The sequence below is a fragment of the Odocoileus virginianus genome, chromosome 7 (genome assembly GCF_023699985.2).
Source record: "Odocoileus virginianus isolate 20LAN1187 ecotype Illinois chromosome 7, Ovbor_1.2, whole genome shotgun sequence".
Lineage (NCBI taxonomy): Eukaryota > Metazoa > Chordata > Mammalia > Artiodactyla > Cervidae > Odocoileus > Odocoileus virginianus.
The window spans coordinates 42,955,342-42,977,435 of record NC_069680.1 but is presented as its reverse complement, the minus strand read 5'-3'; the positions used below and the strand labels follow the sequence as shown (position 1 = coordinate 42,977,435).

The window sequence follows — 22,094 nt, the reverse complement described above, 5'->3', positions numbered from 1 at the left end:
TAAACTGGGGAGATACAGTTCCAACAGAATCTGGATTGCTTGTCTTTTCAATAGAGATCTCCTCTGGCATCATTTTCTGTGTTCTGTCTTTTTCATCCAAGCTCCACAGTGCCGGTTATTTCAGTTCCCAGGAAGCAGGGGTGCTAAGAGAGCACTTTCTAGGGGTTCATGCAGTGTCTGGGTACACCCACCCCCATTCCCCATCTCTTACGGACTGTAGGAAAATTCTCCACATAGTTTAGTGCACAGGTCAACATCCAGATATCTTTTTGCCCCAAACTAGTGGGCCTATGGGTTGTACAGTACTGACTTCCAATCAATAAGAAGTTACAGATCTCCTACAGTGGACAGAGGATGAGATGGTTAGATGGCATCACCAACTCAATGGACATGGATTTGAGAAAACTCTGGAAGATAGTGAAGGACTGAGAAGCCTGGCGTGCTACAATCCATGGGGTCTCAAAGAGTTGGACATGATTTAGCGACTGAACAAAAACAGTGGGCCTGGCAGTGATGCCAGACGAGAGAAGATAGCAAATGACGCAGAAATACATATTCTCAGAACAGAAAGAAATTACAATCTGTCCATCTATTAAGTTCTGAGCTGCTATGTTGCACTCCCTCTGGGGAACTGAGGCTTAAGAATTTAGGGTTTCGCGTATAGAAACACAGACTCAAATCTGATAAGATAACTCATTTAACAAGCAATTAGAATGCATTTTTATCCTCTTCTTTTGCCAAAGAGTACCTTATCTGAGCTTTCTTTTCTTTTTACTTTTCCGTCTAGATCTCAAAAATATCTCTTCCTGAGTCAGATAAAAGAAGTGCAGACCATGCAGATTGGCAGAGGGAATGGCAACGGCACTGGGTGCCCACATCATGCAGAAGATACTTGGACCCAACACCCACCAGGTACCAGGGTGGATAGACTCACCCAAGTGCGCCCAACGAACCTCACATGGTAGTGGGGATTCTTTTTTTCTAGGACATATGGATTATATTAGGAGGCAGTTAAGTTAAAATAGAGAGGGAAAACAAACAAACAAAAAAGCAAACAAAGTTAAGGTAGAGTACTTTTTCTTATATTGAAGCCACGTTCTGTGTGTGCCATTAATACACTGTCTCTGCGCATATGTGTTAGTGGCTCAGTTGTGTCCGACTCTTTGCAACCCGGTGGACTATAGCCCACTGGGCTCCTCTGTCCATGGGATTCTCCAGGCAAGAATACTGGAGTGGGTTGCCATGCCTCCTCCAGGCGAGCTTCCCAACCCAGGGATCGAACCCAGGTCTCCTGCATTGCAGGCAGCTTCTTTACCATCTGAGCCACCAGGGAAGCCCACACTGTACCTAGTTATTTAAAAATAAATATTTCTAAAATAAATACATAAGCACTGTTGTCCAACACAGTGTTGGATGCATAATGATGCCCTTGGGCATCATGAAAACATCCAAATTTCAATAAGTACATCCAGCAAATAGCCCAGGAGTCTCTATTTTAATTTCTTCAAAAGATGTGGTTCATGATGAACAGGACTCTGAAAACCACTGATCTGACTACCTCTCTGCTTTTCTGTGGTTTATGTCACTTGGATCATGGCCTGTTTCTGACTGTACGAGTGGGTGACAGTACATTGCTTATTTCCTCTTTTCAGAAATCATTTGCCTAGCCCTGGTGACAGTCTTTCCCAGTTGGTTCCAGACAAGCAAGATATCACCTGAATGTTAGAGAGACTGGCATGAGCCATTTTATCCCAAGATTCAGAGCAAAACATTGGAGACCTCTAGATCAGTGGTCCTTAACCAGTAGTGGCACTGTCTGGAGATACAGTATGCCTGGTTATCCCAGCCTCAGGAGGAAGGACCAGTTGGGGAGGATGCTACTGCATTTGGTGGGTAGAAGCAGAGAAGCAGCTCAACACCCTGCAGGGCACAGTCATCAACAGCAAAGTGACCCTGCACCAAATGCTCACTACTACGCTGAGATTCTGCTTTAGATCCAGCTATTCACCAAAGGGGATGTGGAGAGACTACAGCCTTTCTCCATGTGCTCAAAGGTATGGTGAGCCCAGATGGTAGAGGGCCTTGAATGCCATGCTTAAGCTTATAGACACTGTTACATATTCAGCGAGCTTAGAAAAATAAGAAAATCACCTGAGTCTGCAGAACAATTAGCCCAAAGGGGACTCAGTCATGATAAGTTAAAGCAAAATAAATAGCTCCCCACAGATGTACGTATGTTGAATTTTAACACTAAAGAAACCACATCATAGTGGAGCAGTGACTCTAACTGATTGATTTTGGCAGATATTTCTTAGTGCAAACTTGTTCAGATGTGGCCAGAGACATGAGTAAAACAATGCAGTCCCTGCCCTCAAATAAATTGTTTTCTATGGGTGGAGATCATGTCTACACCAAGAGCTATTACGCAGAGAGAAATAAATGAAATAGAAAAAGGGAATCCCGTATCTTCTGATGGGCAAGGAGTAGGTGGGCACAGTTGGGAAAGCAAGCGTGATCATATTTAGTTTGGTCTTAAAAATAAATACGAGAGTAACCAGGCATATGGAAAGGTTATTCAAGCAACGATTCAGAGGCAACAAAGTCCTAGGCCACCTGAGGATGGTGATTCCAGAAGAGTGGAGATGAAGGTTTATGTTGACATGTGAGGGAGAGAGGAGAGGTTGGCCCACTTTGGGAAAGTTTTTTTTTTTTTTTTAACAAAGTTTACGGCTCTTTCATGTTTTCATATTGGTTGTTTTTATCTAAATATTTACTTATTTTTGGTTGCAGTGGGTCTTCTTTGCTGCGTGTGGTTTTTCTAGTTGCAGAGAGTGGGACTGCTCTCTAGTTGTGATGCACAGACTTCTCATTGCAGTGGCTTCTCTTGTCTGCAGAGGCTCTAGGCACTTGAGCTTCAGTAGTTGTGGCTCAAAGATTCAGTAGTTGTGGCGCACAGGCTTAGTTGTTCCACGGCATGTGGGATCTCCCTGGACCAGGGATTGAACCCATGTCCCCTGCACTGGCAGATAGACTCCTAGCCACTATACCACCAGGAAAGCCCCAAGGGAAAGTTTTGACTGCTTGGCTAATGTATGAGGCTTTTCTCTGAGAGCAATAATGGGCCACTCAAGTCTTAGGTCCCAGGAGATTCTAATCACTAATCTAATTCTTTTTGCTCTAAACAGTTCTTGTGCAAAGTCAATAGGCATGTGACTTCGGCAAGGTCTAGCCCTACACCTTCATCTGTTTTATAGCTGCCGACTTGGCTTTCTGGAAGGCCTGTTGAATATTGGAGCTGGGTAACAGGTAAGAACATTTGGTAGTTAGAAGGTCTTAGTGGGAGTTTGGGGAGAAGAATTTCTAGCTTACACAGAAACACTACCATCCTAAGCATCATGGAGCCAGATTTCTGGCTCTCATTAATCCCAGGAGCTCACAGGCCACCTCTTCTTCTTAACAAAGCCAGCATTTTGCTATCAGATAAGTTCACTGGGCCCTGCCATAGTCTGAGGCAGTCTGTGCTAACTCAGCTTCAGTAGAGACTGAGGGTTGGTTGCTTCCTTCAACAGGGTGCCTCCAACTAAGCTATTTCAATCTTTAAAATTAGCAAGCAATTGCTCAAGCAAAAATATAAATACAAAGTCTTCTTCATTGGCAGGCAGATTCTTTACCATTGAGCCACCAGGGGTCTCATAAATACAAAAGGCAGATTTTATACAAATATGAAAAGAAATAGAGGACAGCATAGCAAGTGGCAGATGTCCCCCTGGAGGAGAGTATGAGGACCAAATCAGTAGAAGAAAACCTCTGATGAATGTTGAACAGTTGGGGAACTGCCTCCATGTGCCTGAAACCATATTTCTAATTGTGTTCCATGAGATGCACTTGGGCTCAGTTCAATCCCTGGGTGAGGAAGATCCTCTTGTGGAGGAAACAGCAACCCACTCAAGTACTCTTGTCTGGGAAATCCCATGGACAGAGGAGCCTGGCAGGCTACATCCCACGGGATCGCAAAGAGTCCGACACAACTGAGCAACTAAACAACAACTAAAAGACACACTTGAGTTCCTTGAGACCACGGTGTTTCATGAAAACAAATCTATAGTCAACTAAGCTTGGGAAATTCCAAATAATACCTTATACCCTCCACAATCTCCAAGGACGTTTCAAAATTCTCCCACAGAGTAGCACACTACATGTTTTAAGTATTATACTAAAGGGGGAAAAATGTGTTTTAATTTGATCAACCCAGATTTCCCAAACAAACTTATTTTACTTGGAAATCTCTTTATGTCTTTTGTAATAGCACACCTACTAACATTTCAAGGTACTGAGGTGTTAAACAAGCATTTACTATGTACCAGGGACTGTTTTAAACACTTTACAAAATATTATTCCATGTCACCCTTGAAACATACCTAAGAGGAAGATAGGATGGATTTATTTTGCCAGATAAGATGCACAACAGGGGAGCAGCGAGGGCAATTTGCCTGCACCATCCAGGCAACAAGATTCCTCAGTGCAAGTTTTCAAACCAGCACGTGGAACATAGTGTTCCAGCCCCAGGAGGGGCTGTCCTGGGATAGAACGTGGAAGCATTTGGTTTCTTACTGAAAAGCTCCCTCATCTGTTTACTACTTTTTGATATGCCTTTGGTATCTATGTTCTGGTTTAACAAATGTTCTCTATCATAATGGGTCATAGGCAGGGACTTTCCTGGTGGCCCAGTGGTTAAGAATCCACCTGCCAATGCAAGGGACATGGGTGCTAGACAAGGGACCTAGATCTCCCTGGTCCAGGAAGATCCCACATGCCAAGGACCAACGAAGCCCGTGGTCTGCCATAACTACTGAGCCTGGGCTCTAGAGCCTGTGGGCTACAGCTACTGAGCTCTTGCGCTGCAACTACTGAAGGCCATGTGCCTAGAGCCAGGGCTCAGCAACGAGAGAGGCCGCCACAGTGAGAAGCCCATGCCCCTCAACAAAGAGCAACCCCCACTCGCCGCAGCTAGAGAAAGCCCACACGAAGCAGTGAAGACCCGGCGCAGCCAAAAATAAATAAATCAATAATGAGCCACAGGCAGAGGTAGGGAAGAAGACACATTATCCAACCCAGACTGAAAGGGCCACTGTGGACACTGCCAGCAACATGGAAAAAAGCAAGGGACAACATGGACTCAGAGGAATGTTGAAACCAGGGTCAAGATTATAAATCCAGGACTGGTCCTGTGGAGGGGACTTTCAGAAGCATCAGCCACGCCTCATATGTTACACACAAGTGGGAAAACTGGATCTGACAGAGCATGCACCTTGCCTGAGGACTCACAGTTCCCACTGGGTACCTGCTTCCTGCTCTAGGACTTTCCCCTACAAGTAACTTCACCACTGCTAATGTAAAAGATGGAGAGTAGGTTAGACAGAGACACTCTGCTGACAGAAGCGACCAAAAATCAGTGAACATGGAGTCATCACGGGATGCCTCTGCCCAAGATCATGGCCCCACTAACTTATTTCCTTGTCCCCCAACCTCTGCATTTGGTTTCCAAGTGAGAAAATGAAAAGTCCACAAGTCTGGTTTACTTTTCTTAAACACAAAGTACAGTTCACCCTACAAAATCCCCTAGGATTGAGATTGCAAACCACAGTAGACCACAGTTTCAAAATTTCATGATATTACTACTTGCCACGGCAGGTAGACCGCACTCTACAAGGTACACTGGAAAAGGGAGTGGAGAGTTTGTGGGAGGTCAGAGATGAGCCCCCTTTGAGGGACGGTGTGGGTGGGAAGACTAGGGGGCCCCTCCACAACTGCAGGAGCTGCCAAAAGTCTCTGCTCACAGAGCACACATCCTGCCCCACACACAGCACTGCCACTGAGCCACGCCTACCCAGCCTAAGAGCCAGGGCCCATGGAGAAAGTTCCCGGCCCAGTTCTGTGGCTCCACTTCCAAGCCACGAATCAGGCCAGGCAGAGCCGAAGCAGGCCTGCCACTTGGCCCTGGGAACTTTTTTTTCACCCTGGTCCAGACTCCCCCTGACCCGGGTGCTCAGAGAGTTCGGTTCAGTAAGTAGTGTGGATGGCCACAAACAATATGACAGACACAGCCCACTCAACGACTCCCAAAGCAGAACCCCAGCGTGGAGCTGAGCTTTCCAGTTCTGATCCAAGAAGGTAGAAAATAAGTAAGCATAGGTGTGCATGAGCAGGGAAGAAGGAGGGAGGTGGAGTATACCTAGAATCCTATGCCCAACCAATTCAAGTCACAGAATGTTTATAGCCTACAAGGGAAATCAAAAAACCTTATACTATATGGACACTAGAAAAGCTGGTGTGAATTAATGAAGAGCCTCAATACTCTAGCTTACAGAAGAAGTCCCATTTTACTACACGTGTGTTCATGCAACATTTGTACCAACAGCAAGAGGAAAAGCAGAGTTAATCCACTCTTGAAATTCCACTTCCCTTGAAAAATCTTCCCTAATCTCTATAATCCACACAGACCTCCCTTCTCTGTGCCTGGGTCTTTAATGGCTCTGCTGATGTTTGTCTTATCAGCTTGGGTTAGCTGGGGTGTAGGCAGCAGGAGATGGGGCTCAAGTCTCAGTCAGGTGGCCAAGATCAGAAGAGATGGTGAGTGAAAAGCCCAGGTCAAGAGAGATAGAGAGAGAGAGAGAGAAAATGAGGCCCTTTCTCTAAATCAGAGCAGAGGATGGGTGGAAAATCCAGGGAGACAAATCCATCTCAGGAAGCTAGATATCTAAGATGAAGGCAGGAAAAGTCCAGAGCTCAAAAGGTCAGAGAAGTTGAAGAAAGAGTCCCAAAGAATGAGAACATTAAACTTAGGGTTGGTCCCAGGGTGGAAGCCGTTATCCCTCTGTGAGATCATGCTTCCTGCGATCATTTGTTCATCCCTGACCCACAGAAGGAGACAGACACGGGAATGGTTATAGTATTTTGAAAGTTGGCGACCAGTGGGTAGTGTGGTATTAAAAGCGTAGGCAGTCAGTATTTTAAATATGCCCACCACACTCAATTGAGACACCTGTAAACGTACAAAGAATGCAGAGAAAATCATTTCTTATACCTTAAGAACAACAAAGATGTCATACACTTCTATCCCCCGGTTCTTCACTGCACTACATTCCCGGTCAAAGAGATGAGCCATCAGTCATTCAAAACTTCCTCGGTGGTCCAGTGGTTAAGACACGGTGCTTCCGCTGCAGAAGATATGGGTTTTCTTCCTGGTCTGGGAACTAAGATCACACATGCCACATGGTGTGGCCAAAAACAGAATAAAAAAAAAAAAAACTTTTTTTTTTTTTTATATCAGTCATTGTTTCAATGACAAAACTTTTGTTCCAGTCAGTCACTATGAAATTGTCATTTGGTCAACAAATATCTATTGACATCCACAATGCACCACATTCACAACACAAGTGAATCCCCCACAGTGAATGTGGGGGGATAAGACCAGGAATCAGTCCCTGGCATTAGGAAGCTTCCCATAGAGCCTAATGGAAACTTTTCCTCTTCCCCTTCCTTCCTTCTGTGTATTTTCATTATCTTGGAAGAGTGATGTTCATAGTCATAGGTTAAATCTCATCACAGATTTTCTCTATAGCAAAATTATTACTACATCCTCTTAGAGATCCAAACTGTTGCTTTTCTTTGGTGCTCAACCTAAATTACATAGAATGAAAGGATAAGTTATTGACACTTCAATAAGTTATTAATACCACTGCAAAAATCACAAGTGAAAAAAGTGTAAATAATTATAAACTGAAGGAAATGGTATTCAAATATTAACCTTCCTTAAGAGCTTTTAAAGTCATATCTGAAATGTTTAAAAAACGTATATTCTTTCTTCTCTCTGTCTCTCCACACACATTCATTTAGATAGATAGATAGGAACATACATACAAATGGTTCTTTCTGTGTCCTTCGAATGTCCATCACTACCATGAAAGCTGAGAATGTTAGAACTAAGAAAATGTGGGCAATGATGAAACTGAATTTCAGTTACCATCAAACACTCAGTTTGAGAACTAGAACTTGTGTCTGTTGACTACTAGCAATGAAATGCTTCCATCAACATCATTTTAGGGGGTTACTCGAATCTAAAAGTAAGACTCTTGCACATAGAAAAGGCAGTTTGGCTCTCACAGTGCAGTTAAGAAGAGACTCCCAAAGTGTGATCATTTTAACTAGCAAAATAAAGGTCAAATGAACAATGAAATCTAAGTTATTTTTATACTACTTATACTTACTTATATTGTTCCGCTGGTGACTGTAGTAATAATTGTCTCTTTTGTGCATTTCTTAGAAACTGCAGTTGGCTTTCTAAAAACCTAAATAATTCATTTGTAAATAAACCCCCAAAGCAACACAAATTAGTGTTGGGACTTTTTAATTATGTGAGACTTCAGCCACTTGTTGTATTGTCTAGACCTTTTACATATTGTGTCCTTGTAGCTCTAGTGCCTTTTAGGGTTTCATCCGGAAGGGGAAGTCATGTAACCACAATCTCTGCTAGACAGTCACCTTTGGTATAGTACTCTGCTTGAAAGCCTGATTTTAAAATAAAATAGATATTGTAATAGAATACATCTGACATCAGAAATGTCATATTAACAGCACAGTTTAAGAAAAAAAAATCCCTGATGCTGCCATGGTGAGAAAGGATGTTTTCACAGATGTCGTAGATGATTAGTTTATCAAAAAGAAAGGATGAAATCCATGGAATGTCAAATCTCAGTGCTTTTTAAAAATTTTATGTATTTATTTATTTTTTGGCTGTGCTGTTCAGGCTTTTCTCTAGTTGCGGAGAGTAGGGGCTACTCCTTATTATAGTGCTTCTCTTGTGTGGAGCAGGGGCTCTAGGCAAGTGGGCTTCAGTACTTGTGGCACACAGGCTTAGTTGCTCCTCAACATGGGGGAATCTATCTGGCCCAGGGATCAAACCCATGTCTCCTGCATTTGCAGGGGAATTCTTTACCACTGAGCCACCAGGGAAGCCCTTGAAGCACATTTTGAAAGACTTTAAGGTAGAGAAACAGCTGGGGCTTTATTTTCAAGTAAAGAACAAGGCGCATGACCAATAGAGGCACACAAATATTACAGGGCCGCTATGAAAAGGGTGCCTGTTTACTTTTATGCAACTGGAATACCAAACATATGGTCTTATAGTCCATGTGAAAGAAATGACTAAGGTTTTACAATCTTATCCCTGTGTTCTAAGAGTGAGAAGGTGAGAAGCGGATCAGAAAAAAAAAAAAATGGACGTATTCATCATAAATATTCAAGTTCCCTTATGACAAGAAAGTTATCTCAGGCCTGTGTCTATTAGACAGAACGTGCTGTGATAACAAACACTTGCCTAAATCTCAGGGATTTAACCAGACTCACAGACATAGAGAACAGACTCCTCGGGCGTCTCTAACTTCATGGAATGCTCAGGTCTTCTTTCTTTCTGAAGAGCTTTCCTAGCAGAGTTCAGGGTTTCTCCACCTGTAAAGGAACCAGGCTCCAACATGCTGGTCAGCTGTCAACTCCGGTGGTGCCTACACATTTCCCAACCCCAGGGACACCCTGGTTAGGCAGCTATGAGATTTGAGTGCACCACGGTGTAAACGAGTTTTGATCTTTACCGAACAGTTTGTGATGTGGCATTACTTTCTGTTGCAGGACATGGTTTTGCTTGCTGGAATTGGAGCGTTCTCTCTAGAAAGAATACCTGAGCTGTGCCATTCTGCTTTCACACTTCACAGCAACCACAAAGCAAGGTTGCCGGAGCCACTTGCCATCCTTGGAAAAATAGGCGTGGGAATATTCTTGGCTTCAGATCTTGTTCGTTTTTGTTTAAACTGCTCAAAAAAAATATATTTTTTACTATGGCAAAATCTCCATATATTTTCCAACAGAGTTAGCCAAGAACACACCCCAAGTGGGAAGCGTTACATTTGTTACCATTTAGCGCTGATATCACTTAAACACGCGTGTGCTTGCCGTACCCAGCAGTGTAAATTCATGCGCATGGCACTAGATGGAGTGTCTTGGGTTCCCTTCCAGCTCTCAAGCACTTTCATCACGCTGGGACCTTGACTGAGTCACTCATCATTTTTCCTCTGGGCTTTCATAATGAGGCGAGAGATGAACAGAGATGACATGTGTAAAATACATGTTCTTTGAGGAAAGGGAGGGTGTTACGTGAATTTAATAGTGAGGCGTGAGTACTTGGCTTTGCATTTATATGCTGTATATCATTTATGGGAGATGTTAACTCCATCCTGATGGTTTTAAAAAATGGGATTAGCAGATTTTACTCTGACTCTTTTGCTAAAATACATGATCTTCTAACATAACGGCTCCCATTGCCTGCAGCCCCCAGAACTCTGTATTTAACTTTCCTAGCATATGATCATTTATTAAAAAGTAATGATTTTTTTTTCCAAGTCTGCTTAAACCTTCTGCCTTTGTGTTTGCCAACCAAGCTTCAGAATGCTTCTATTTCAGCAGCTGATCTAATATTATTTACTTACTTAGGGATTCCTCAAGCTGCGATTTTCCTTATCTTCTCTGGTCTTCACTTATAATCTCTGGACTCATTACATTAGAAATTCACAGTTGAGCAATACATCCCAGGGACTTGGTTCCTGGAAATATTAAGAGATCCTTGGTAAAGAAAGACTGTTCCACTAAAACTGATTAGTAAAATCAAGACCAGGAGATATTTTTGGCTCTGTTTTTCAATGCACTGGGTAATGTTTTATTTCCAAGCATATTGATTAAATTTTACTGGTTTTTGTAGCCCAAAGATGCAGAATTAGTATTGTATTTTTTAAACGACCTCTCTTTGTTAGCTTAAGCCTGACATTTCCATCACATAACAGGCCTCAAAATATCTAGGATAGCACCAACATCAAAGTATTTGATTGAGTCATAGGGATTAGTCAAAGAATGTGACCAATGAGTAAAGAAAACAACACTCAATTTACACTGCATCCTTATGTAACAAAATTGGGCAAATAAGATGTGAGAAGTGAGTTGGAACCATATCATGGGAAATATTGAGGACCACGGTGAGGAGTTTGGAATGTGTTATATAGAAGGAGATCTTTTAAAAACCTTGAGGAAGACAGAGTATATTGTCTCATCTGCAAAATAACCTTGCCAGTATTAAGAATGGATTGAAAGAATAATATAAAGGAGAAAAGAAGACCATTAAGGAGCCATATTTTAAATGAGATCATAGCTAGTCCTCACCCTGAGAATGAAGAGAAAGGGATAGACTAAGAGAGATTTCAAAGGTAAAATGATCATATCTTAGTGACCAACCAAGTGGAGATGATAGGGACTTAATTGGTGAAAATGATAGAGACAAATGATTAATTAATGAATGTGAGTGGTATTAATGGAAAAACCAGTACTTCGAGGTCCCCTCTCTCTCTAATACTTTTTGATGGCACATTCAGTCTGAATTTATGGGATCTTTGACAATCTCTGCCTTTTTCGTTTATCATATAACTTTGGCCTCCGTGACTATACTGCTGATCAGCTGATGCTGAAGGAAAGACAGAGCCAGAGGAGATTTTAAAAACCTAGTTCTTCCCTTATCTCCATTGCTTCAAGACTGAGCAAGGACAGGGCCCCAGTGTACAAAGAACAAGGAATCGCTGAAAACACTCTGCCTTTTCTCCACAGCCCCTGAGCATTGGTATACTGGTGACCTGCAGAACTTCAGGACCATGAAGGGAGACTTCTCAGGCAGATGTATGGTTGCAAAAGAGCCTTCCAGAATGCTGAGCTTTACAGATAAACTTAGATACATTATTGATTGCTCTTTGAATCCATATATTACTAGGTTAGGTTAGCTTGACATGACATTTATAAATAATAATAACTTTTCAGTGTACCCTCAACTAGTATTGGAGAAATCTTCAGGGATGCAAAATTCAAAGCTAGCCAGTCCAAATCCAAGTCTGTGTTCTGACCACTCTATTGGGCTGCCTTTCCACAGCTGAACTTGCTGTCATTTTCAAGGGCACTCACTGACTAGAGTTACAATTTTAAAAAAAGATCTGCTATTGAAAAAGTCACTTGTCAGAAATGAGTTTATGGTGTGCCAAAAGTAATAGCTGTTCTACACTGTGAGAACTTAAAGTCACACACAGACACACACAGACACACACAGACACACACACAGACACACAGACACACACACACACACACACAAATGGACAGTGAGTGACAGAGACAGAGAGAAAAAGAGAGAGATGTGCCCCCTCTATGAAAGTGAAAGAAAGTTAGTCGCTCAGTCGTGTCTGACTCTTTGCTATACACTGCTTATATATAGTTCTGATTTTTGTAAGTTAAGTGTAATGTTAGATTCCCCAGAGACTTTCAGCACTGTTTAAAAGAATACTGAAATGGGTCCTTTTATAAAATGAAAAGGTTTAATGTAGCCACTTTATTATTTACTGCTCATTGTTTCAGATACGGATTTGGCTAAGTAGTCCTAAAGCTTTATCCCTATGCATTCTGTACCCAAAAAAACAAGTGTGATCAGTTGTGGCTCCAGAAAAGAATACACAGTCAAAATTTTAAATACAGTATCTGAAACTAAATGTTGTTTTAAACTTTAAGCCAACCCGAACATGAAGGATGAGCACTGGCTTAGACCTGGGACCATGACTGAGGTGCATCCAGTGACCCGGCAGGGGGTAGGTTTTTTGTTTTCTAAATTCTTCATCCAGATGAACAACCTCCCAATGACATTTCTGAGTTTCTGATGTGGTTGAACGTATTTGAGGGCAGCTACCCTTGAGGCTCATAAAAGAGGCAGTTAGCCTCTGACCAACTCTGACTAATACATATGGAGAGAACCCCAGAAAATAAACATACTTCAAGCTGTTTGCCCAGTAATGGATATTTGACTTACCCCCCAGCCTTCTCTAATGCCAGCATAAGTACTATTTGAAGAGCTAAGCACATTCCATTTTGATTCCAAAGTTTGGTCTGATACCTTTTGACTAATGTTCCAAATTTTAGGGAGCAGCTTTACCATGGAGATCTTCCCCAGAAGCTCTTGAGTTGGCCATTATACCACTAAGGTAGCAGGTATTTCAATCTGCACAGAAAGCACAAAGTTTGCTGAGGTCAGCTAAGAAAAGGAGAGCGTTATACTGTAGTAGCTGGAAACCAATAGCTGGAACCAACAGCTTAAAAGAGCAGTGGCTTCCTTTTGCCCTTTGCTCTCTCTTTGTGTGTATGTGTGTGTGTGTGTGTGTGTGTGTGTGTGTGTGTGTGTGCATGCACGCACGCCCATGCGCATGTTAGTTGCTCAGTCATGTCTGATTCTTTGTGATCCCGTAGACTGTAGCCCGCCAGGCTCCTCTGTCTGTGGGATTCTCCAGGTAAGAATACTGGAGTGGGTTGCCATTTCCTTCTGCAGAGGATTGTCCCTACCCTGGGGTCAAATCCAGGTCTTCTATATTGGAAGGCAGAAGACTGTCTGAGCCAAGACGGAAGCCCACCTTTGCTCCATGCGTGTGTGTGTGCTAAGTTGCTTCCAACGTGTCCAACTCTTTGCAGTCCTATGGACTGTAACCCACCAGGTTCCTCTGTCCATGAAATTCTCCAGGCAAGAATTCTGGAGTGGGTTGCCATGCCCTTCTGCAGGGGATCTTCCCAACCCAGGGACTGAACCTACCTCTCTTGCATTGCAGACAGATTCTTTATTGCTGAGCCACCAGGGACGTGCTGAGAAAAGCATGGGACATGCATAAACTTAAATGGAATATAAATAAAAGCAATGGTGTTGAAAAATATCTAATGTCATGGAAAGATGGTAAATGAAATAAAGAAAAACACTTAAGCAAAAAAAAAAAAGCTACCCCATACAGATGGTTTCATTCATTTTTATAGAATGAAATTAGCCTATAGTTTGATATGTCTGTATATCTGTACCTATCTCTACAGCTATTCAGTATTTATATATTTGCTTAGGTGGAAAAGTCTACCCAAAATTTTGAGTGGTTATTTGAGGTTGAAGATTACTGGTGAATTTTTTTAGATTAATATATAGATTTTAATGTACCTGAAATGACTAAGTATATGCTACACCACACACATACATAACTTAAAACTTTCTCTTACAAGCTGAATCAGATAGCTTTTTGGCCAGCTAGTTGACCTACCCAAAACACAAGAAACTGTTTCTTCTAGATCAAAAGATATTTCCATTCTCTTGGGACTCAACTCAGTTCCCGCATGACAACACCAATCCCACGCAGCCTGCCCTAATTCTGAGAAATCCAATATCTTTAGCACAGAGGCCCAGTAGCCATTAAACCAAGTTACAAGAGAGGAACTTCACTGACTTTCTACAATAAGCAATAATAAATTGTTACTCAGTGTCATCTCTGAGAAATTTTTTGACATGGTACAGCCTGAGACTTCCATATGTCAATGCTGGGTTTGGTTTAAATTTCAGATAGCTAAAAATAAGTCTTTCTAGTCCTTTTGGTTTTAAAGTGTAAGCAGATCTAGCTTTTGATGTACAAAGCTTATAAACGAAACAATTTGCTATCCCCACCCAAAGACAGCTAATGCAACTCCAGAAAGAAGGATCTATCTTTAACAGTTTACTCTACATTCTAACTGTGGTTTCCGTAAGAACACACTGTATACAAACTTTGTTCCTAAGGTTATTTCTGTTGGTGCCAAATTGACTTCAATTCACAAAAATCATGTGGTGCATTCCCATGTAACTTGGATGTTTTTGTTCTAAAGAAAACAGAGGGTTTCTTTCCCTTCGGCAACTATTCCTGTTTATGGAAGATCCACTTCCACCCTGGGGATCATACTTAGAATCAGTCAGCAAATGTGGGCTTGATTCTTAGAAGACCTAGCAAAGCCTTTAACCCCAACTCAGACTATGTCTCATCAGTAGCAGACTGGTGGGGCGTCTTATAACATCATGGTGAAAAAGTGTGTGCTTTCCTACCAAAATCCAGGGTACGTCTAATCTTTACCATCTGCTTTACCATGGGCCAGGTTTAACCATGGGCCATATTTAACCTCAACGTGTCCCAATTTGTAAAATGAACATGATAGTATTACCTGCTTCTTAGGACTGTTGTGAGGTTTCAGTGAATGAAACATACAAAGCATTTAGAGTACATACATTTGGTATGTGCTAGTAATAGCACTTGTAAGAGAACCATGTAAAGGAGACAGCACTACTAAGCAGTGTTTAGGATATTATCAGTAAAGAAAGAGAGAGGGAGGAAGGGAAGGAGAGAGGGAAAAGAAGAAAGGAAGGAAGGAAGGAAGGCAGAGGGAATAAGAGAGGGAAGGAGGGAAGGAAGGAGAAAGAGAGGAGAGAAGAGAAAAAAGGAAAGGAAACAAAAGAGAAAAAAGGAAAGGAAAGAAAACTTGCATAATAGAATCATGACCATTTATAAAGTGTGCAAGAAGTTAAAGTTCTGTTAACGAGCCAAGTAGCCTTCTGCCTCTGGGCCTTTGAGTTGGCTTTTCCCCTCGACCAGCTGGCTCCTCTTTGAAAGAGCTGCACGGTCCAGTCCCTTACTTCCTCCAGGACTTTGTGGGAATAATAACTTAGCGAAGCCCACCCTGATCACCCATTTTAAAATTAGGCCCCCACCCCAAGTCCAGCACTCTCCATCCCTCTGTTTTCTTTTCTCTACTGCATGTTTAAAATTCTACATATCAATAATTTATAGTGTTTACTCTTCTGTTAAGTTCCAAGAGGGCAGAGAATTTTGTCTGTTTCTTGCTGCTGTGTCTTCAGCATCTACATAGTACCTGACTCATAGCTGATGCTCTATAAATATTTGTTTAGTGCCTAGAAGACCACCTACCTTAAAGAGAGGAAACTTCTTCTAAAAAGGAGGGTAATAAGAGAACAGACTCTATGATTTCAAAACCTTTAGACCATGAAACGTTTGTACTTTGTTTGATGTCTTTGGATATGTCCCAGTGTCTCCTAGTTTGTAGTCTATAGGAACTTGAATAGAACTTGTAATCCTACTGTTGCATGAAAATTATATAAATCTTAATTATGTTGAATTGGTTCATGGTGCTCTTCAGGTCGACTAGACCCTTCTACTTCTCTGTATATTCACTCCATTAATTTTTGAGAGTTTGATACTGAAACTACAACTAAAAATCTTAACGCATCTATTTTAAAAGTAGTTGTAACATATAGTGTAATTATATGTAACTTTGTTCTGTATTTTCCAATTCTCCTGTGTGTTATCATACTTTCATAATTTGAAAACAAAGAAGAAAAAGATAAAAAGCAGGAGTGGATATGGCAAACTTCAACTCAGAGTTCCCAAGCAATCTGTGGGAAATCCCAGGGGGAGTCCTACACCTTGGGGGCCTCCCCTGTCATAAAGGCTCTGAGGGAATTGCTAAAGGGACCAAGTGAAGTAGAACCATGAGCTGGATGTCAGGAGACCACACTCCAGGCCCACTGCTGCCCCACACCATCAAGTCAGTCCAGTTTCCCTCGAATCTAAAACGAGAACCAAGTGATGGGTCAAGGCTCATTTGGATGTAAAATGGCCGTGTTTCTGTGAGTAGAGGTGATTGGATCAGCATTTATTTAATGGCCATATGCTCAAACTACTTCAGTCGCCTTTATCAAAGCCTGACTTGAGTCAGCAAAGCCAGTTACATTTTCCATTTTACTTGTGGCTACAGCATCCGGGTGACGTATGTAGCGAGAATGCTCCAAGAATCCCAAGAGATGTTAATTATTGTTTTGTGTAAGATCTCTCAGGAAAACCATAACAGAACTTTCTCAGTTTGATTCAGTGACTGACAAATTTAGAAATAAAATATCCTTTGCATTTCTCTTCGTTTAAAAACAATTGGATAAAACTTTCTATGAGGAAAGAAAAATGGCCTCTCTTCCTCTCCCTGACAGAAGCAAAGTATTAGTTTATAAGCAATAGTGGCAGAAAGGGGCCTGATGACACTTAGCATATAAAAATTCTTTGGGCAAACAGAGAAGGTCATGTTGCCTCCAGCTTTCTACTGCTGTGGCAATATTAGCGTTTCCACTTCCTGTCTGGGTTTTCTGGTCTGTTCTGGGAAATGGAAGGCCCACAGGAGATCTAGATTTTATCTTCTCTCCTCATCTGCCCCTTGAGATAGAGATAAGATTTGGCTTGAATCTCTAGTGCAGAAGCTCTTCAGATTTCTGTGAATTCTTGTGTTGGGCATGCCTATGGTTACTTTTATTTCTTAGGGTTCAGTCTCAGCTGCTATAATAAAAAGATTCAGAACAGCAGTGGCTTAAACAAAGTAGAAGTTTATTCTCTCTCAAGCAGTGATCCAGGGGTTGCCAGAGTAAGGAAGGTAAGGGCACTGCCATTTTCAATGCATGCGCTTGAGCTCAAGGGGACTGCTCTTGCGACCACATCTTGTGCCAGGCAACAGGAAGAGGGAAACAATGTGCAGAGTTCACACTCACGCCCCACAAAGGCATGATGCAGAAGTGGTGCACTTCATATCTGTTCATATCTCATTACCTAGAACTTACTGCATTGCACAACTGGCTGCAAAAGAGGCTTGGAATTGCATTTGTTACCTCGGCTGTCATAGGCCTCACTCCAGAAAGGACATTCTATGAGTCAAGTGAGGAGAGAATGGTTGATGGAGGACAACCAGTAGTCTCTGCCGCGGTCCCCATCGCCAGCCACTCCAACATTCACTCACACCCTTCATCCCACAAACAGCAAGGGACATACTTGCCCCACCCCTGAGGGGTTCGTCTAATGGCGCATCTGGTTGCTGTTGCTAGCTTCAAGTTTGGGCTGTGTCCAATGAGGAGAGATCTTTCCTGTGGTCTAGATGCAGCTCCTCGGGGCTCACTAAAGTCCTGTCTGCCCTCTTTCACACACACACACACACACACACACGTACCCTATGTGCCGTGGCAGAGTAGAAACTAACAGATGGCAATTTAAAGCTCCCATGAGGAAAAGGGAAGATGGGAAAACACAACAGCCACTTGTCCACAGCAATGACCCAAGTTCCCGTCCCCTGACTGAGTAAATATCCTTGGTGTGATCCTGCTTCTGCCCACTGAGAAGTTCCTCCTTTTCTCTTCTGCTGAAACGAGTGGCAAAGAGCAGACCTTCCTTGAGAGCTGTGCAGCTTGAGTAACTCACTTCCTGCTTGGGACATATCTAGGGGATTAGGGTAGTTCTGGGGAAGGAAAGAATTACAGGCTTCTGGCTACTTGGTTCTAGGTGATTCCATGTATATGTTACTATGGCCAAAGAGCTCATCCAGAGTTGTGGTTTTTTTTAGCTGATCTTATATTTACTCATCTTTGTGCTCCCCTCCCCACTCTCTCTCTTTCTAATTCTAGCTCCATTAAAATGATCTGCAACGATAGGTTTCAGTGGGATAGCAAAACCCTTCATCAGATTTTGGCTTCTGAATCAGCTCCCATATCTGGACAAGAAGTCTTACTGGGACACAGTTGGGAGGTCTGAGGGCTATAATATTATCATCTGCTAAGGCTGCCCCTTAGAACATGAGTCACCTTTTGTAATTCGCCTGAGGTCATCAGTCTAGAAGTAGCAAAATGTTTGTTGATTGCATTAACATTCTGAGTTTTCCCAACAAGTTTCACTAAAATTTCTGGATTTCATACCATCCAGTTTATCTTCCCAAGACTTCACTGTAGACAATTTTTCCAAATAGTTTGCCATCACATAGCCAGAATCCCCAGATTTCTAGTTTGCAATGTTTTTCCTTGCCTCCCACTACCAGATCACCATGCCACTTATTTTTGGCTTTGTTATGGTAGCACCCCACTTCTGATTACAAATTCTGTGTCAGGTAGGATATAACACAAGCTACTATCACAATAAAACCCAAAGTGAAGTGACATAAATAGGACACATTTATCATATTTTAACAATTAAAAAAATTTTTTTTCACTTTTAGGCAATTCGGAAATGGGAATGTGCCTTATCATTAATTGCATCTTCATGTTGTATCATAGCTTAATTGGCTGTGTGTGTTTTTCCCTCTTGAGGCTATATGAAATAATAGGGTTCTTGCAACTGATGGCATCTCAGATTGGATCTCTCTCTCACACAGAACAGTCCCAGCATTGACAATCCAAGATGAATAGATAAGTTCTATCATCCTTAATGTGATGCTCCCCTATTTAGGTTCAAGGTGGCTACTCCAACTCTTCCATCACTTATTGGCCAACAAAAATGAAGAAAGACTTAGGGAAGTGCATGTTCATTCCTTTTAAAGACACAATTTAGAAATACTACATATTATTTCTATCCCAGCCATTAGCCATCCATTAATCATATGTTCAGTCATAACTTCAAAAAAAAAAAGTCTTAGAAAGTAGTCTCTATCTGGACAACAATGCTCCCAGTTAAAACTCAGTTGGTTTTTTAATGACAGGAAAGAGAAAGAATGGATATTAGGAATGAACTAACTGCCTTTCCCATACTTCTGCTTCCAAATTCCTGTTTCTATAGTTTATCTCCCAACTCATTATTTATCAATCTCAATCAGTACCTTGATCCCCCAAATTCCCTCCCTCAGGCAGTTTGTATTTGAGAGGTTGACTTTATGAAGCCATGGCTTTGGGGAGGCAAGATTTCCTTCACAAAAATGACAGCAACTTCAAGCTAGATAGTAGACATCCCTCTTCTTGTCTTCCTGCAACCCAAGCAACAACTGTAGGCTGGTGCCGTTTCCAATCTGAGCGTCTTCTCTCTCCTCACGCTCTGTGCTCTCTCTCCTGACACCACTCTCTCATATGTCAGTCCATGTCCAGTGTAAGGCAAGTCTGCTCTCCCTTCCCGTCCCTTCAGCCCTTTGAACCTATGCCCTCCAAGCCTCCCTTTTATCACTAACAGCATCAAGGATTTTTCCTAAATAGACACCTTTCCCCAAAAGAATTCTAATAGAGTCACCTGTAAAGACAATAACACTACCACACTGCTTCAAAAAGCCTGTTGGGAACCCAGGGAAGGAGATCAAAGTCAAGGCCAGATGCTTAAAATTCTACCAGATGTCACCTGACACAAATCTAACATGGAAAAAGTGAGATTCAGCAAAGCCATAGAACTAAGCATTCTCTTAAAACATTGCGCATTGTTTTGAGAACAAGTCCACAAAATGATATTTATTTTCTGCCTTGTTAGCCCTCTAACAATATCATGTTCTATATTTGTTTGTCAGTTTCCTCACTGAGGTTTTTAGCAGTATCACCACCATCCGCACATTGACAAGGGTATCTGCTCAGCTGTAAAGGCCGTACAGTTCTTCCTTAGATGCCAGTAATGAGGTATTGATGTGCCCCAGGTCCAGAAGGCTGCCTTTTATCCTTCCTCTGGTCTTTCTAGTGCCTCACTTCCCTGGTGGCTTAGAAGGTAAGGAATCTGCCTGCAACGTGGGAGATCCGGGTTCAATCCCTGGGTCAGGAAGTTCCCCTGGAGAAAGGAAAGGCAACCCACTCCAATATTCTTGCCTGGAGAATTTCATAGACAAAGGAACCTAGCAGGCTACAGTCCATATGGTCGCAAAGAGTCAGACACAAGTGAGCAACTAACTTACACACATGCCAGCTATTTATAGTCTCTTTCCTGGTGCCTGGGTATCTGTTATTCATATTCTCTTTCCCCCTATTTTATTTGAACTGAAAACATGTCTGTCGGTGCTGGGATTAATATGCACAACATTTATCCAGCGTGGGGCCTGACACCATCAATGATTTCCATCCGGCTTTCCTAGCATCTGTAGCTCACTACCAGGCTTGGGAATTCCCAGTAGGACAGAACTCAGATCCTGCCAGCCTCTGGGTACAGACATGGTGGGTTCTAGCGGCCTCCAACAGTGATGTAAAACACTGGGCATCCGAGAGGTGGTGAGAAGCTGGCAGTCTCATGGCAGTCATTGTCAACTTCCAGATTTGGGTCAGTTCCTGTAAGTTTGGGTCAGTTCCTGTCATGGCTGAATCACACTGGTAACATCCTCTTTTAATAAGAAGTAGACTTTTCACATTTTGCTTTCATGGAATTATATGTGAATACCGCATATGGTCAAGAGAAAGCAGTTCTGCACGCCTATATTTAAATGCTGCAAATAATTCCTGCTTGCTCTAATTCTATCCAGATGTGGATACTCCATGCCCATGTAAATGAGATGGCTGGCTTTCTTTTCAGCCTTGTCGAGAATCTGCATTCTGACTCATACAGAAAAAAAAAAAAAAATGGAAAGAATGTGTGGCAACTACACACAAGACATGCTATTTTAATAGTACCAGCTCTGTTGAAGGGAAAATCAGTGCTTTTGTGCTGTAGACAACAGCATTTGCATTTTGAGGGGCTAGACACCACAGCTCAGTAAGGACCATGCCCCCCGTGGCCTTTCATCCTGGGTGTCAGCTTTTTCTGTGGTTGGATTTCTCCTTTGGGTTCTAAGTATTCTTGACTAGGAGCCACATCTGTTCTCTGCCCCCAGCCTGGCTGCGGTGACTTTCTAAAAGGGAAGAATTATTTTGAGATAATGGGTCCTCTGTCGTGCCTACAGCATTTTTCCATTCTATGCCTCTCTCTCTTGAGCAGTGAGCTGCAGTCAGGCAACTGTGGGCACCCAAAACCCAGAACACAAAAAGCAATTCACATGGCCCATCGTGTTTTGTGTTCCACAGAGTGTCTCCTTTAAAACTCAACTCACTAAAGGCCCATTTCACAAAACTGGGCTCTTACAAAATGGAAAAAATAAAGAAAGGAAAAAGGCATCCATTCTCATTTTTTACATTCTTGAGTCATTTACTGATGGATATTTGGACAAGCTGGTTCCGTAACTGACAGACTTGAATCAATCTTCAATCCACCTTCACCCCAATCTCATCCTTCCTGCTTGAGACAGCAGGGGGAAGAAAACCCACAGATGGTGGAGGTGCCTGGAGGCACCGGGAGTAACAACCCTGCCTTTCCTCAAGATGGCCTTGAAGCAGCTCCACAAGGCTCGCTCCAGCTCTGCCAGAAACCCAGCCCCTTACCACCATCTCAGAT

The 22,094-nt window shown here is 42.3% G+C and overlaps 1 long non-coding RNA gene across 2 annotated transcripts in view; it reads left to right on the top strand.

The window, feature by feature from the left end:
• The window catches only part of LOC139035919 (uncharacterized), a 30,226-nt gene extending 19,775 nt beyond the window's left edge, over window positions 1-10,451 (top strand). The window contains exons 2-3 of one of the 2 annotated variants that reach the window (XR_011488570.1): window positions 788-912; window positions 9,685-10,451. This is a non-coding gene — a long non-coding RNA (uncharacterized lncRNA). Of the gene's footprint in view, window positions 1-787; window positions 913-3,185; window positions 3,301-9,684 lie in introns of those variants that run through there. The other variant, XR_011488571.1, reaches the window with a different exon arrangement.
• Window positions 10,452-22,094: the final 11,643 nt, after the last annotated feature.